The sequence below is a fragment of the Harpegnathos saltator genome, unplaced genomic scaffold (genome assembly GCF_003227715.2).
Source record: "Harpegnathos saltator strain DR-91 unplaced genomic scaffold, Hsal_v8.6 scaffold202, whole genome shotgun sequence".
Lineage (NCBI taxonomy): Eukaryota > Metazoa > Arthropoda > Insecta > Hymenoptera > Formicidae > Harpegnathos > Harpegnathos saltator.
In genome coordinates, this window is record NW_020229987.1 from 2,492,648 (window position 1) to 2,507,907 (window position 15,260).

Consider the following 15,260-nt stretch of genomic DNA (forward strand, 5'->3'; position numbering starts at 1 on the left):
ACAATTAAATCTGTGTGTATTAGTGTGTGTGTGCATGTGTCAATCAAACAGAATTCAGATAACGGATAAGTACAACACACATGCACATGCGCGCGCGTCCACATGCACACGCGCACACACGCGCGCACACACACGCATACGCGCACACACACACACGCATACGCGTACACGCGCAACACACACATACATACACAGACAGAGAGATAGACAGATAGACAGAGAGGGAGAGAGGGAGAGAGGAAGAGAGGAAGAGAGGGATAGAGGGAGAGAGGAAGAGAGGGAGAGAGGTAGAGAGATAGAGAGAGAGAGGGAGAGAGAGAGAGAGAGAGAGGGAGGGAGAGAGAGAGAGAGAGAGAGACTGTATGAGGATGGAAGCTCTTTACTTAAATTATAAGTTTTGGAAGGCTATAACTCACTGATAAATGATCCAATTGCAAAAACAAGAAACTGTTGTACTCGTTTCATTATGAGTTACAACTTTTATTAAAAAAAAAATTTATTTCCATGTAAGAAATTGCCGCTATGATAAAATCTCTAAAGTGGCGCCATCTACAATTAAATTAATAGTGTACTCACTTTTTTCCTCGAAGCCATAAAACTTTTTGTCTGACATATATTTTTGAAAAGCTTCCCCTTTTCCAAATATTCGGATATATTGAATAAAATGGTGTACCCTATATACCAGGTGTAGTAAAAAGAAATCCATTATTTTTGCATGAAATTGAAGGCTTTAATTACCATAGTTAGAATGATTCGATTTAGGTCAAATATGTGCCGTTTTATTTGATAACTTATTACCATTTTGAAGGTAATTTCATTATGCCTCTCTCATAGAAGCCCTCGTCCCTATTGGCAAAAAATTGAGACAGTCGATTTTCACAAGCCTCTCTTGAAACGAATTTTTCACCAGCAAAATTGTTCGCCATGGACAGGAACAGATGGTAATCACTTGGTGTCAGGTCCGGATTATAAGGTGGATGCATAAGAACCTCCCAACCAAGCTCCCGGAGCTTCTGGCGAGTCACTATCGATGTGTGTGGCCTGGCGTTGTCCTGATGGAACACAATTCCTCTCCTATTGGCCAAAGCTGGCCGCTTCTGGGCGATTGCTTCCTTCAGACGGTCCAATTGTTGACAGTACAGTTCCGAGTTAAGAGTTTTGCCGTAGGGGAGCAGCTCATAGTAGATAATTCCCTGCCAATCCCACCAAACACACAGCAAAACCTTCCTGGCCGTCAATCCTGGCTTGGCCATCGTTTCCGCCGGCTCACCGCGATTCGACCACGACCGTTTTCGCTTGACATTGTAGTAAGTGATCCACTTTTCATCACCAGTAACCAACCGCTTCAGAAATGGGTTGATTTTGTTGCGATTCAGCAGCGATTCGCAGATGGAAATTCGGTCCATGAGGTTTTTTTTCGTTAACTCGTGTGGCACCCATACATCGAGCTTCTTTTTGTATCCAGCCTTATTCAAATGGTTCCAAAGAGTTTTTTGTGCAATCTTTAGCTCTTGGGCAATCGAAACAGTGCTTACATGACGGTCGAACTCGACAATGTCCATGATTTTATCGATATTTTCGACAATTGGCCTTCCAGTGCGTGGTGCATCTTTGACATCGAAATTACCGGAACGGAATCGACGAAACCAAAATAGCGCGTGATTGGCTGTTACAGTATCAGGACCATAAACACTATTCACATTTTCAGCCGCCTGGCTTGCGTTTTCGCCTTTATCGAAGAAAAACTGTAAAATATAGCGTATTTTCTCTTTGCTAGTGTCCATCTTTGACGCGCGCTCAAACAAAACTGAGTCAACTAATCACAAAACTGTCACAAAAGTTTTTTTAGTACGAAATCTCATCTTTCTATCGCCATCTAGTGGAACCCGATCGGACTTATACAACGCGATATACAGATAACTAAAGCCATCTATTGAAAAAATAATGGATTTCTTTTTACTACACCTAATATTTGTTTAATATTATTATACATCCTTAAATTCCACTACATAATAATATGATTATTTCAATGCCTTATTCTTTTCAAGCATACAGACAGTTAAAAATTCTATTAAATTATTTTTTTCTCAATTTTAATTACTCTTGATACTAAACTAATTATTCTTGAATATCAATTATCTAATTTTAATTACTTTAAAATAAGAAAATAGTTTCTGTTTTAAACATAGACCAATAAATAAACAAAATATTATTTTTGTTATTTATCTACACTGTCACTATTTTGTAAAATGTCAGTGATAAAGACGAAGTTCGGATAATAATTACTGCTCCAAACTTGTATGCCAATGAATAAAATTAAATTATTTTCGCAAATTTTCAGCATTATATTAAATAATAATAAGAAAATACTCTTAATAAATTTTGATAAAACTATTAATTAGAAGGGGTCTATGTGTTTCAATATTTTAAATATATACTACATTTTATACACGGCGAAAACAGTAATGATATAAGCAGTACTAGTTACGAATCTGCGTCTTAAAACATGTCGAAATTGTACAGTAACATTGAAAACAAACCAAATTTTGTTCCCAAAGTCTTCGTAATCTCTAATAATAGCATAGTGACGCATGAGACATATCATATATAAATATTTTCATGAAAAATAACACTTCGTATTTATATTGTAAATTATCTACACGCTATCGTCTTCGTCGTTTTGACTTTATAATCGGCCACACATATTTCAGGCGTTATATATTACACATATATATATTATAAAGATTAAATACTGCGCGACCATTAAGAAATGGATATCTTTTGGTTTCGTCGTATTTATGTTTATACAGGGTGATTCAAAACAACCTTCTATTATTAAAAGTATAGAGTAGGAAAGTCTAGTACCATTTTTTCTTCCAACAAATAGTTAGTGAGATATCTTAAGTTAAGTATTAAAAAAGTCATCAAGTTTTCCTTCAATATCTCAAAAAATATTAGGCGAATAAAAAACTGTTTGAAAGAAAGTTGTTTATATTAATTGTTAGAAAAAGATGATATAATGAAAATGATGGTTCTGTTTAAAGAAATTAAATTGACCTTGACCTGACTTTGACAACCTCACTCAAGGTCAAACTGATAAGATCAGTAAATACATCGTTTTGAGTCTTATAACTTTTATCCGAAATACTTTTTTATAAAACTTATATTTTTTATGGTTTTTACGGATTTCCATATTTTTTACTCATCCTGTATACAGGGTGTCCCATTTTAATGTCCCACCTCAAATAACTCTTCAGTATTGAAATTTCAAGGAAAATGATCTGAATAAAAGTAGTAGAGATTTAAGTGAGCTATCTTATGATGACCTTGACTTTGACCTTGACCTCTATTTTCAAGATCATTTGAAGGTCAACTTGCGTTTTTTAAAGGGAACTCTTATTTTTTATTACACTATTTTTTTCTACTAGTTAATTTGAACAACTTTTATCTAAAACATTTTTTTATTTGTCTAATATTTTTTGAGATATTTGAGGAAAACTTGATAACTTTTTCAATATTTAACTTACGATATCTCGCTAACTATTTGTCGGAAGAAAAGTGGTACCAGACTTTCTTGCTTTATTTAGTCTCAAGAATATATTGTTACAATAGCGCCTTGACTTTTGTTAGCTTACTGATTTTTGACTTTTAATCATTTTCCTTGAAACTTCAATACTGAAGAATTATTTGGGATGGGACATTAAAATGGGACACCCTGTATATTATCCTCATACGTATTTGAGCGACAGAGTAAATTGCTAATATTGAGATAACGTAATATTTAACGAAAAAAGATAATATATTTGTACAATGACATTTACATCATATTACTTATAAAAGCATGTTCATCGCTTTTGGGATAACAATATTCTGAAGCATTTAAGAACGACAAAGATTAAACCTGAATATAGCGATATTCCGGTCTAAACAGTAAATACAAAACTACACGTGGCAACATTTCGACATATCTGCAAAAGTCATCGTAAGGTAATTTCTCCATATCAATTCGGAAAACTCATTTCTGAACCGTATTAGTATTTCAACGGCTACACTTAACAATTATGATTTAAATATCTGTGTTATTTTAAATTACTCTTTTAGAAATGTAATATAATGATCCAACGTGAGAATTATATATAATTTGTAGTATCTCATCACATTGTAAAACTGTAAATCAAATAGACTGCGATCAAAGTATAAAATGGAGCACTAATTTTTATAATGCATGCCCCCCACTGTAAATTACATATAAATATGAGAATGCTGTTTCAATGCAATATAAGATGCGTTCCAATATTTACTGCCAGTAAATACTGAAAATCTATAGTTCATGTCACATACACTCTCTGAAAACGAACACAGTTTCAATACTGGAAGTGAATATTGGAACGTATCAGCAATCTACGTTAAAAAGTCACATACATACATATACATGCACAAACATCGTAATATATATTTCTTTACCTGTTCTCGTAGAATCCAAAATGAAGACCTTGATCATCATCGTAGGTATATTAACTATAACGGTAAGTACAAAGTAACAAATAAATTTCCTCTCAAACAAACGAAGCAGTCGCGGTATCTCGATGTTATTCATAATAATATTATTGCTGTAATCTTAAGTACTTACTAAATGCATTTTATATACATTTTATATTCGGATTGCTGATTGTTTTCATATAATAAAGATATTTCATACAATAGCGCCTAATGCATATAGCGGCAGCTTTAACATTAATATTATATATTAACAAAAGAAATATAATCATCTGAACAAACAGCTTATTTCTATGCTATTTAAAATTCTATTTTAAAAGTACTATATTTTTTTTAAATCGCACTTTTCTTCACAGATATTAAAAACCTGTAGATTTTGAATGCAAACTCTAGTATATTACTTTAGATATAAATTGAAATTATTTAAGGAAAAACAAAATTTATATATCTTTTATATAAAAAGGAACACGAATCTCTTGTTAACAATCCCTACCATTCTGATTTTCTTTGTAAGAGAATATAATAATCTAACATGAAAATTGTACATCAAAAATATGTTCGAAGCATAAAAACTATTAAATACCACATCTGCATAATTATTTAAACAAAATAAAAACATTTTTACGTTTGGGTATGATCGATTCTTCCAGATATCCACCAGGTGGTTTACAGTATCGAGAACGACCGGTTAAACAAATACTACGCTAACTTAGCGGAATGCAGCAAGGAATTGAAAGGTTCACCATGTGAGTATCAAACTTTAGAACCCGAAAGAAATAATATGATAAACAAAATAAGTTTTTAGTATTGTAACAAGTTCGTAATGAAAGAATCGATGAATAATCAACGTAAAAATCAGTGTTTGCTCCTGTTTCGTCATCTATCGTTCCATGTATTACACAATCTTTCATGTTCGTTTATAAGCTCAATAACTGCACGTTCTTGGTAAGAAGCAAGCGTGATTCAGCAAGCGTGGTTTGCGAGATTCGTAATAATTATCAAGTTATTAATGACAGAAATTTGAGGAATGGGAGCGCTCCGACATAGATGATTGGAGAAACGTTGCAGCTACTCAGGCCACAGCACGGCCCACTCGACCAAGCAACTGTTGACGGCGTGCGGCGAGACATAGGTTCGACGAGATAAAACAACGAATAGCGGCGTATTGTCTTTCCCTTCGCCACGCACCGGCAACAGTTGTTGGATCGACTTCGCCAATCATCTATGCCGGCGCGCTCCCACTTCTCAGATTTCTGTCATTAGTAACTCGATAATTATTGCGAGTCTCGCAAAACGGGACTTTTATGTTTGTCTTAACCCAATCTACTTTCACACTTCGGGTTGTAAACTTATAACCCCCCACCCTATATATACAGAGTGTCTCAGAACTTTGGCACACAGGCTCCGTAGGGATATAGAGCTAAGTGAAAGGAACAAAAAAGTTCTTTGCCATAATGTAATAATCGTAATAGTTTTTTAATTATAACAGCGCAAAGTTAGACGTTTTACAGGCCCAGCGCGGCCTATAGACGCTTCGCAGCAAGCTGTGTGCGTAGGGGCTGAACGATAACGCGGCTCGCGCTGACTGTCGCGATAGCGTCTTGCTCTTGGCGCTTTGACGCCGCGCGATGGTCAGCGCGAGCCGCGTTATCACTTAGCCCTTGCGCACACAGCTTGCCGCGGAGCGTCTATAGGCCGCGCTGGGCATGGAAAAAGCCAAATTTTACGCGGTTATTACTAAAAAACTATTACGATTTTCACATTATGTTATAGGACTGTTTTGTTCCTCTCACTTAGCTCTATGTCCCTACGGAGCCCGTGTCCCAAAGTTCTGAGACATTCTGTATATTTATATATACTTATCTTTACAGCTAAACCCACTGGCAAAATAATCTATTGCATGTTGAACAAAGATGGCAATGTATATATCTTTGTATCTAATATAATAACAGAACAACATACAGGGTCTGCCAAAAGTTCCGGAACGGCTAATTATTTCAAAAAATACTGATTGTTTAAAACAATGTTTGAAACAAAAGTTGTAGGGCTTGAAAAAAGCTATCAAATATTGATAATTATTTGACCTTGAAATGACATTGAGAAACGTTATCAAGGCCGACATAAAAATCTTAAATGGAAACTTAAATTTATTATTGCACCATCCTTTTCCACTAATTATTTTGAACAACTTTTGTCTGAAATATTTTTTTACTTGCCTAATATTTTTTGAGATATTTAAGGATAACTTGGTAACTTTTTCAATATTTAACTTACGATATCTCGCTAACTATTTGTTGGGATAGAAAATGGTACTAGACTTTTCTATTCTATTTGATCTCAGAAATATATTGGTGCAATAATGCTCTATTTTTTGTTAATTTATCGATCTTACGAAATTTCAAAATCATCAAATTAACAAAAGTCAGGGCGCTGTTGTAACAATATATTCTTGAGACCAAGTAGAATAGAAAAGTCTAGTACCATTTTTTTATCCCGACAGTTAGCGAAATATCGTAAGTTAAATATTAAAAAAATTACCAAGTTATCCTTAAATATCTCAAAAAATATTAGGCAAGTAAAAAAATGTTTCAGACAAAACTTGTTCAAATTAATTAATGGAAAAAGACGATGTAATAAAAATTGGAGTTTCTATTTAAGATTTTTATGTCGATCTTGATAACGTTTCTCAAGGTCATTCCAAGATCAAACAATTATCAATATCTGATAGCATTTTTTAAGCCCTATAACTTTTATTTCAAACATTGTTTTAAACAATCATCATTTTTTGAAATAATTAGCCATTCCGGAACTTTTGGCAAACCCTGTATGTTTTAACATATAACATAATGGTGCAACCATTATTTTGGTTATTTTAGGTTCTCGATAAAAATGGTTTATTCGTAAAAGATAGATCCGAGCAAATGATTCGGGATTTGATCTCTGATTCGGCCAGGTTGGAAGAAAGCATGGAAATATTAAATAAGTGCTTGAAAGAAGGTAACCCGTTTTATTATCGCTTTAAAAACGTTTTGTACATATATTTCTTTTTAATTATAGAAATGCAAGGCGCAAATATCAACTACGACACAACAATCAAAATTTACACGTGCACAGTGCCAATTTCATATCTTGTTGACAAACAAGAATAAAAGGAAATTGTAGATTTTACTCTGAAAACAATGTACACCTTATATCCTTCGTTAGGATTTTTTTATATAATCTTAACTGTAAACGGTTCAATTTTTGTTTGGTTAAGTATATGTTAGTAGTAACGATGCAATAAAAAATAAAATTGTTCTAAGAAACTTATGATTAAACGAAAATCTTTATCGAAGAAAGAAATTCCTCGCAAAATCGTGGCAACGAAAAGTTATTCGCTATTCACCAGTAATATTCACCTTATATTCGTAATATGTTAAAAAAAATTCAACCGAAGATATTATTAACACATTCACTACCTCATCCATTATGGATGGACATTCTATGATTAATATTAAAATACATATAACACATAATTACCTATATTTACTAAAGTATAACTGTATTTGATAGTAATGGAAAAACATATTAAAGCACATTAATAAATAAATAAATATTTTTATATATTATATACATTTCGCCCTCTTTATATATACTTATTATTGTTTTGCTATTATATGATATGCTATACATGTACACAATTACACATGAAAATAATATTATTAACATTATGATGTTAAAAGATAGATCTATTAATAACGCCTCATACAATGCAACTACTATGCACACATACACACATATATATATTATATATGTAAATTTCTCTGAAGAATCTTTCAAATATAGTTTGAAGCTTTTAAATTCAATTATAAAAATTTAAACTTTTGTTTGTAATTTTCCTAAGTGAAACCAACATGCGTTCGACAGATACAATCTGCAGAAGTTTTAATCCTTATTGAATATTCCTTCCAGAATGTTCCTTACAGAATATTCGACAATATTATTATTATCTTCCCGCAGGAAATTATTCACTATCAATGCCCTTATATAGTTTTTATTTACCAAGAACTCATTCTTAATGTTTATATATTTGAGAAAATTAATGCTATTTTATTTAGTTCTATTTAATATGCCGGCAAAAAAGTGTATTATTTATGCTCGCTCTTAATCCAAAAGCGAGTATGTAATGTTAGAATTAGGTAATGTTTATAAGCTTCAATGTTACATTAAATATTGCCGGTACTTCGGCAGCTAAGCAGGTACAGTGCTCGATCTGAAAAGTAAAAATCCAGGTTCGAGTCCCAGATTAGCAAAATATATATTGCATATTATATATAAAATTTCACTTTTAGTGAAAATCAATTGATTGATTCAACAACTCTATAGCTTACTAGATAAAATGAAATATTATCATTAAGCAAATTTGCCCATGAGGCAAGGAAATTATATATGCAAAAAAACGCACACTCGTGCATAAATTTATTTTTGTAAATTAAACTAAAATATCTTTTTGTACCGAGGCCTATTTGATATTCAATCATAATAAATTATAATTATTTGACTCATAAGAGCAACGTAAAGATTGGCAATAAATAATTGGCAATGATTTTCTTATTGAAAATATTAATAATATCAACGATTTAACGCTTTTTCATCACGTCTCTCAATTATTATGACAAATACAATTTCATATTTCCAGCACATTTAAACTTTTTTAAAAAATCCATATATAGCAGCATCTTAAAAAGATTAGTGATTCGATATTGATACGATTCATTCAAATATTGTAAAACTACGTATTGTAGAAATATTAAAGCGATGTAGATATATTGATAATGCTACTCTTTTTATTAAAAACTATATATTAAACAATATATTAAAAAGTTTCCCCATATCATTGTATTGTAGTAACATTTCATCAATGATTTTTTGCTCAATGATTTAAGATGTTTACAAAATAACATATGATCAATTGTCAAATATTCTGAAAACTTTTCCTTTTTTAAAATAATTAAGAAATAACGGAAACATTAATTTAATAAGTTACCTTATTATTATGTGATTTGGTCATGTCAATTTTATAGCTATTTATTTATTATCGGAACAAAGGGAAGATTATCGGAAAATATTACAAATCTATACATGTATTCTTTCTATTTGATGTTATTAATTAAAATCGCTGCTTAAAGAATATTTAAAATTGCACCGTATTATTTTCAACAAAATGACTTTTGATTTTAATAAATATTCAAAGCTTGTAAATTCACATCGTCTGCAATAAATTGATATAACTATAATGGACACGATCCTGTTGGAGAATTTCATAAAACTCGATAAATTGGATAATGTTTCATTATTATTCAAGCGAATCAACATAGGCTAAGTTGTGACAAAAAGTAAACTAAACAAAAATAAATCAAGAGCGGATATAGGACAAGAGAGTATTTACGTTTCAATATTTCATAACTACGTGCGTTTACCGTGTTGCCGCAATATTGTCCCGTTCTAAGTTGCTCAATTCTTAACTCACATGTTACACGTCGACAATCATAGCGACAGAGTTAATTATGACAATACGCAACACTATCAAGATGTTATATATTATCTCATAACAAACTATTTTTGGGCAAAATTAATTTTTGATATAACACACATAGCCTTTTTTAAACATGTTGACGTTAAAATTATAACAATAATACATAAATACATATTTGGTCAACGATATCAATTTTGTCAACTTTTTATTAAAGTTGATTATTAAAATATTTATTTTCTTTTTATAGTCCACAGATACTTTTCCTTGTATATGAGTTTAGATATTTCTCTATAATATTCTCTATAATATTCTCTATAATATATCTCAATATATTAATACATCGCGAACAAATAATCGTCAATTTCAGTTGTCATATCGTTAAATTATATGTATATGCTCTATCATTTACTATTTCAAATTTATTTGTTGCAGATATTTGGATATTCCAAACGGTATTAATTTTCACCTTGTTATTCCATTATATGCATCATATTGTACTTTAACGAAATACAAGTGTCAAACGCAAATCGAATATTTCACTTTTTTCTTCACTCATCACTGTTTTAGCAAGACTAACGCCATTATTAATAACATAAATTAGATAGTAAGGTAAATTTTATATTATTTAGCAAACTATATAGTAGCGCATGCGAATACATGGTAGTAATGATAATAACGATGACAATAATAGTAACGTCTGGATAAAATATATTTGTTCCCAAATTGAATTTCGTTACAAACGCATTTAAAATATTTCTCAATCATTTTAATTATTCCAAAACATATACATGATAAAATGTATTCAAACGAAAGAATTATTTCTTGTTTACGCGTAATTTTATTAAGAATTTATTCAAATTAATTTATTCAAATTTTTACTGTACAGGGTGTCCCAAAACAATTGTGCCACAATTTCGTCAGAGTGTAGGACAGATTAAGACGAACAAAGTTAAGACGATGTAAAGTCTCGTGTCATGTATTGTTTTGTGATATTCGCAATAATTATCAAGTTATTAATTATAAAAGTCGCGTGAATGAGCTCGCATAGAGAAAAGAAACTATTTTCTTGCGTGACTTAATTCTCTTTCAACTATTTTCTAACGTGACTTAATTGTTCTAGCAACTGTTCCTGTCGCACGACGAGGGGAAGAACAGTATAGCAGCACGTGTGCTTATCTTTCTTTACTGTTACGTTCCGCTCAACCTTGCCAAAATTTTCATTGATATGGTCGTTAAATATTTGTTAAATATTAAAATAGATAAAGCTCAATTTGTGCTGTTTCATAAAATAATATTATAATCACGAATGTTTAGCAGCCTTATCACTTGCATATATCCTTAGTTTATAATAGTCGTCGTAAGTATCAGGTGTAGTGAAAAGAAATCCATTATTTTTGCATGAAATTGAAGGCTTTAATTACCATAGTTAGAATGATCCGATTTAGGTCAAATATGCGCCGTTTTGTTCGATAACTTGCCATTGTTGTTGCCATTTTGAAGGTAATTTCATTATGCCTCTCTCATAGAAGCCCTCGTCCCTATTGGCAAAAAATTGAGACAGTCGATTTTCACAAGCCTCTCTTGAAACGAATTTTTCACCAGCAAAATTGTTCGCCATGGACAGGAACAGATGGTAATCACTTGGTGCCAGATCCGGACTATAAGGTGGATGCATAAGAACCTCCCAACCAAGCTCCCGGAGCTTCTGGCGAGTCACTATCGATGTGTGTAGCCTGGCGTTGTCCTGATGGAACACAATTCCTCTCCTATTGGCCAAAGCTGGCCGCTTCTGGGCGATTGCTTCCTTCAGACGGTCCAATTGTTGACAGTACAGTTCCGAATTAAGGGTCTTGCTGTAGGGGAGCAGCTCATAGTAGATAATTCCCTGCCAATCCCACCAAACACACAGCAAAACCTTCCTGGCCGTCAATCCTGGCTTGGCCATCGTTTCCGCCGGCTCACCGCGATTCGACCACGACCGTTTTCGCTTGACGTTGTAGTAAGTGATCCACTTTTCATCACCAGTGACCAACCGCTTCAGAAATGGGTCGATTTTGTTGCGATTCAGCAGCGATTCGCAGATGGAAATTCGGTCCATGAGGTTTTTTTTCGTTAACTCGTGTGGCACCCATACATCGAGCTTCTTTTTGTATCCAGCCTTATTCAAATGGTTCCAAACGGTTTTTGTGCAATCTTTAGCTCTTGGGCAATCGAAACAGTGCTTACATGACGGTCGGACTCGACAATGTCCATGATTTTATCGATATTTTCGACAATTGGCTTTCCAGTGCGTGGTGCATCTTTGACATCGAAATTACCAGAACGGAATCGACGAAACCAAAATTGCGCGTGATTGGCTGTTATAGTATCTGGACCATAAACACTATTTATATTTTCAGCCGCCTGGCTTGCGTTTTCGCCTTTATCGAAGAAAAACTATAAAATATAGCGTATTTTCTCTTTGCTAGTGTCCATCTTTGACGCGCGCTCAAACAAAACGGAGTCAACTAATCACAAAACTGTCAGAAAGGTTTTTTTAGTACGAAATCTTATCTTTCTAACGCCATCTAGTGGAACCCGATCGGACTTATACAACGCAAGATACAGATAACTAAAGCCATCTATTGGAAAAATAATGGATTTCTTTTTACTACACCTGATATTTAGTAAATTTAGACCATGAATCTTGCTCCAAAATGCACGTAACTAGAACCTTCTTATATATCGCTGGCAACTTCGACCTGCTTCCCAACACCACCAACTGCAGGACGTTAACATTTTTTGGAACTACCACAGCGGATAGCCACTACCAAGGCTCACAATTCTTTGATCCTTACGGGACTTGGAAAAATATGATTGTCGAAGTATCGCTCTATCTAAATATCGATTTTATGGTAATAATCCGTGAAATGAACTTATATTTCACGAATAAGAATAAGAAATAAAGTAATTTTTAATGAAAATATGTATGCCAATATTTATATTGGCAATAATAAGCTTTCTTGGTTTTTATTCATACAATACATCGAAAATGTTTGATATTTTGAGGTCTGAAAATCCAATAATCACAAATCTTAATCCTTTGCACTCGGATTCCCTTTCAAGGGATATAAAGATTTTATTAATGATTATACAAGATAAACTTATGTGAGCGTAAATTTTTCAAAAACACATATTTTTATGCGGTGATATACCACATGATATGGTGCTATTTGAGAAGATAAACAAACAAGTTTTAGACTGTAGCTCAAGAAAAAAAGAGATTCTCAAAGCTGAAAGCAGATCGTCTTGAAGTATCGTACAGCACAGATTGTTATCTGCACTAAGTCAGAAAAGTAGAATTGAAAAAGTAATATTCTTTTAATAAATTTCATTTTGTGATTTCGTAATTTACAGTTAGAAATTTCCGACCCATTTATTTAGTTTACAGAACAATGGTAAAACGAACCTACAATGCATATTGGTCACTATTTCACACGTTACCACACGTTAGAAGATATAAAATTTTGACTTTTTTGTTATAAATATGTTCCTCAACGTCTAAAGATTCATATAAACCAAATATCATTACAATAAATTACTTGGTTTCAAAACTACACTACACTAATTAAACTACACTACACTAACTAAACTACACACATTTAACATAACATGATTGCTATTTGCACGTTTTCCTAAAAGAGTGCCGCTGAGTTGTTGGTAGATAACCCGCGAGATGGCTCTGACAAGGAGACCCTCAGACCTGTTAATAAAGGATTTTGATGGCTCTCGAATATATTGTAGAGGGACCTCCCCTGTGGATGAGGGTCAAAGGGTTTTCCTCAATGGGCCTTAGTTTCAGAGAAAAAAATTTTGAAGTTCCACGCGCCCTAGAGTACTCGGTACGTAGCAGCAACTTTCGAGTCAGCGGACGTGGCGTAGCGATTGTGGTTGCGGCTAGTACGCTGTAGGACCTAAGTTCAGTTCTGATCAATTTTTTTTTATCAATTAACAAGAAATGTTCACAGCATATATCGTGATATTCGTAATAAGTAAGAACTGTGTTATGATTATGTAGTATTTAATATGTAGGTCAATTCTAGGGTAGAAAACTGAAATGCGAAGAATTGGTGGAGACAAATGGTATTTTATTATTGTATGCAAATATAGTTATAGTAATATTAAATAATTCTTACATCACAGATTCCTCTGTATGAAATGAACAATTTTCAGGATGATATTTATCATAGAAACAGGAAAAACATAAATTCACAGAGCACCTTGCACATCGTATAAAAGCATTTTCCTTACAGGCACATGGTTATTTTAAAAGCGAGATGGAAGAAGAAGAAATTTCGTCTGGAGGTGTATCCGTTAATAAATTGTTATTCTGCATCAAGGTCTCACAATATTTAAACGCGTTTGTCACTTCTCCCTTGAATTTGTCGTCTAATTCCATTGTATCAAAATTATCCAGTACACAATACCGCTTCGATCGTTCTCTCTCGGGAGCCCTGAACAAGTAAAAGTGAACAAGGCTGCTGCTTCTTACTAACGAAGGAGCCGACGTCCCCACTCTTTTTTAAATCAGGTACCACGGTCTTTTGACAAAGGTTTCTTTGTTAGGCTTCGGGTCGAATGCGAACGAGAAACCAACGGCCAAATTCAAACACGTTGAATCCTCTGCTATACTGTCTCCATCAAAATATTGGAGTGTAGAGCAAAGCAATGCTTAACACATTGGATACAAAACAAATAATATTTAAAATCGACTGCGATACTATAAAACGGGATTTATAAGTGAAGTATGAATAATATCACTGTTCTTATTTATTACGAATATGTTCTTATTTATCACAATGTATGCAGAGAGAAATATATTTTCGAATGTTAATGATTTGTTTTCCGGTCTCGCTTTTAAAACAACCATGTGCTTGTAAGGAAAATGCTTTTATACGATGTGCATGGTGCTCTGTGAATTTATGTTTTTCCTGTTTCTATGATAAGTATCACCCTGAAAATTGTTCATTTCATACAGAGGAATCTGTGATGTAAGAATTATTTAATATTACTATAACTATATTTGCATACAATAATAAAATACCATTTGTCTCCACCAATTCTTCGCATTTCAGTTTTCTACCCTAGAATTGACCTACATATTAAATACTACATAATCATAACACAGTTCTTACTTATTACGAATATCACGATATATGCTGTGAACATTCCTTGCTAATTGATAAAAAAGAAGTGATCAGAACCGAAC

The 15,260-nt window shown here is 32.9% G+C and overlaps 1 long non-coding RNA gene across 1 annotated transcript; it reads left to right on the top strand.

Moving 5' to 3' along the window:
* The first annotated feature begins 3,867 nt into the window (after positions 1–3,867).
* LOC105190476 (uncharacterized) lies at positions 3,868–5,250 on the top strand. Its single transcript, XR_850354.3, has 3 exons — positions 3,868–3,987; positions 4,477–4,526; positions 5,148–5,250. It is a non-coding gene; the product is annotated as an uncharacterized LOC105190476 (long non-coding RNA).
* Positions 5,251–15,260: the final 10,010 nt, after the last annotated feature.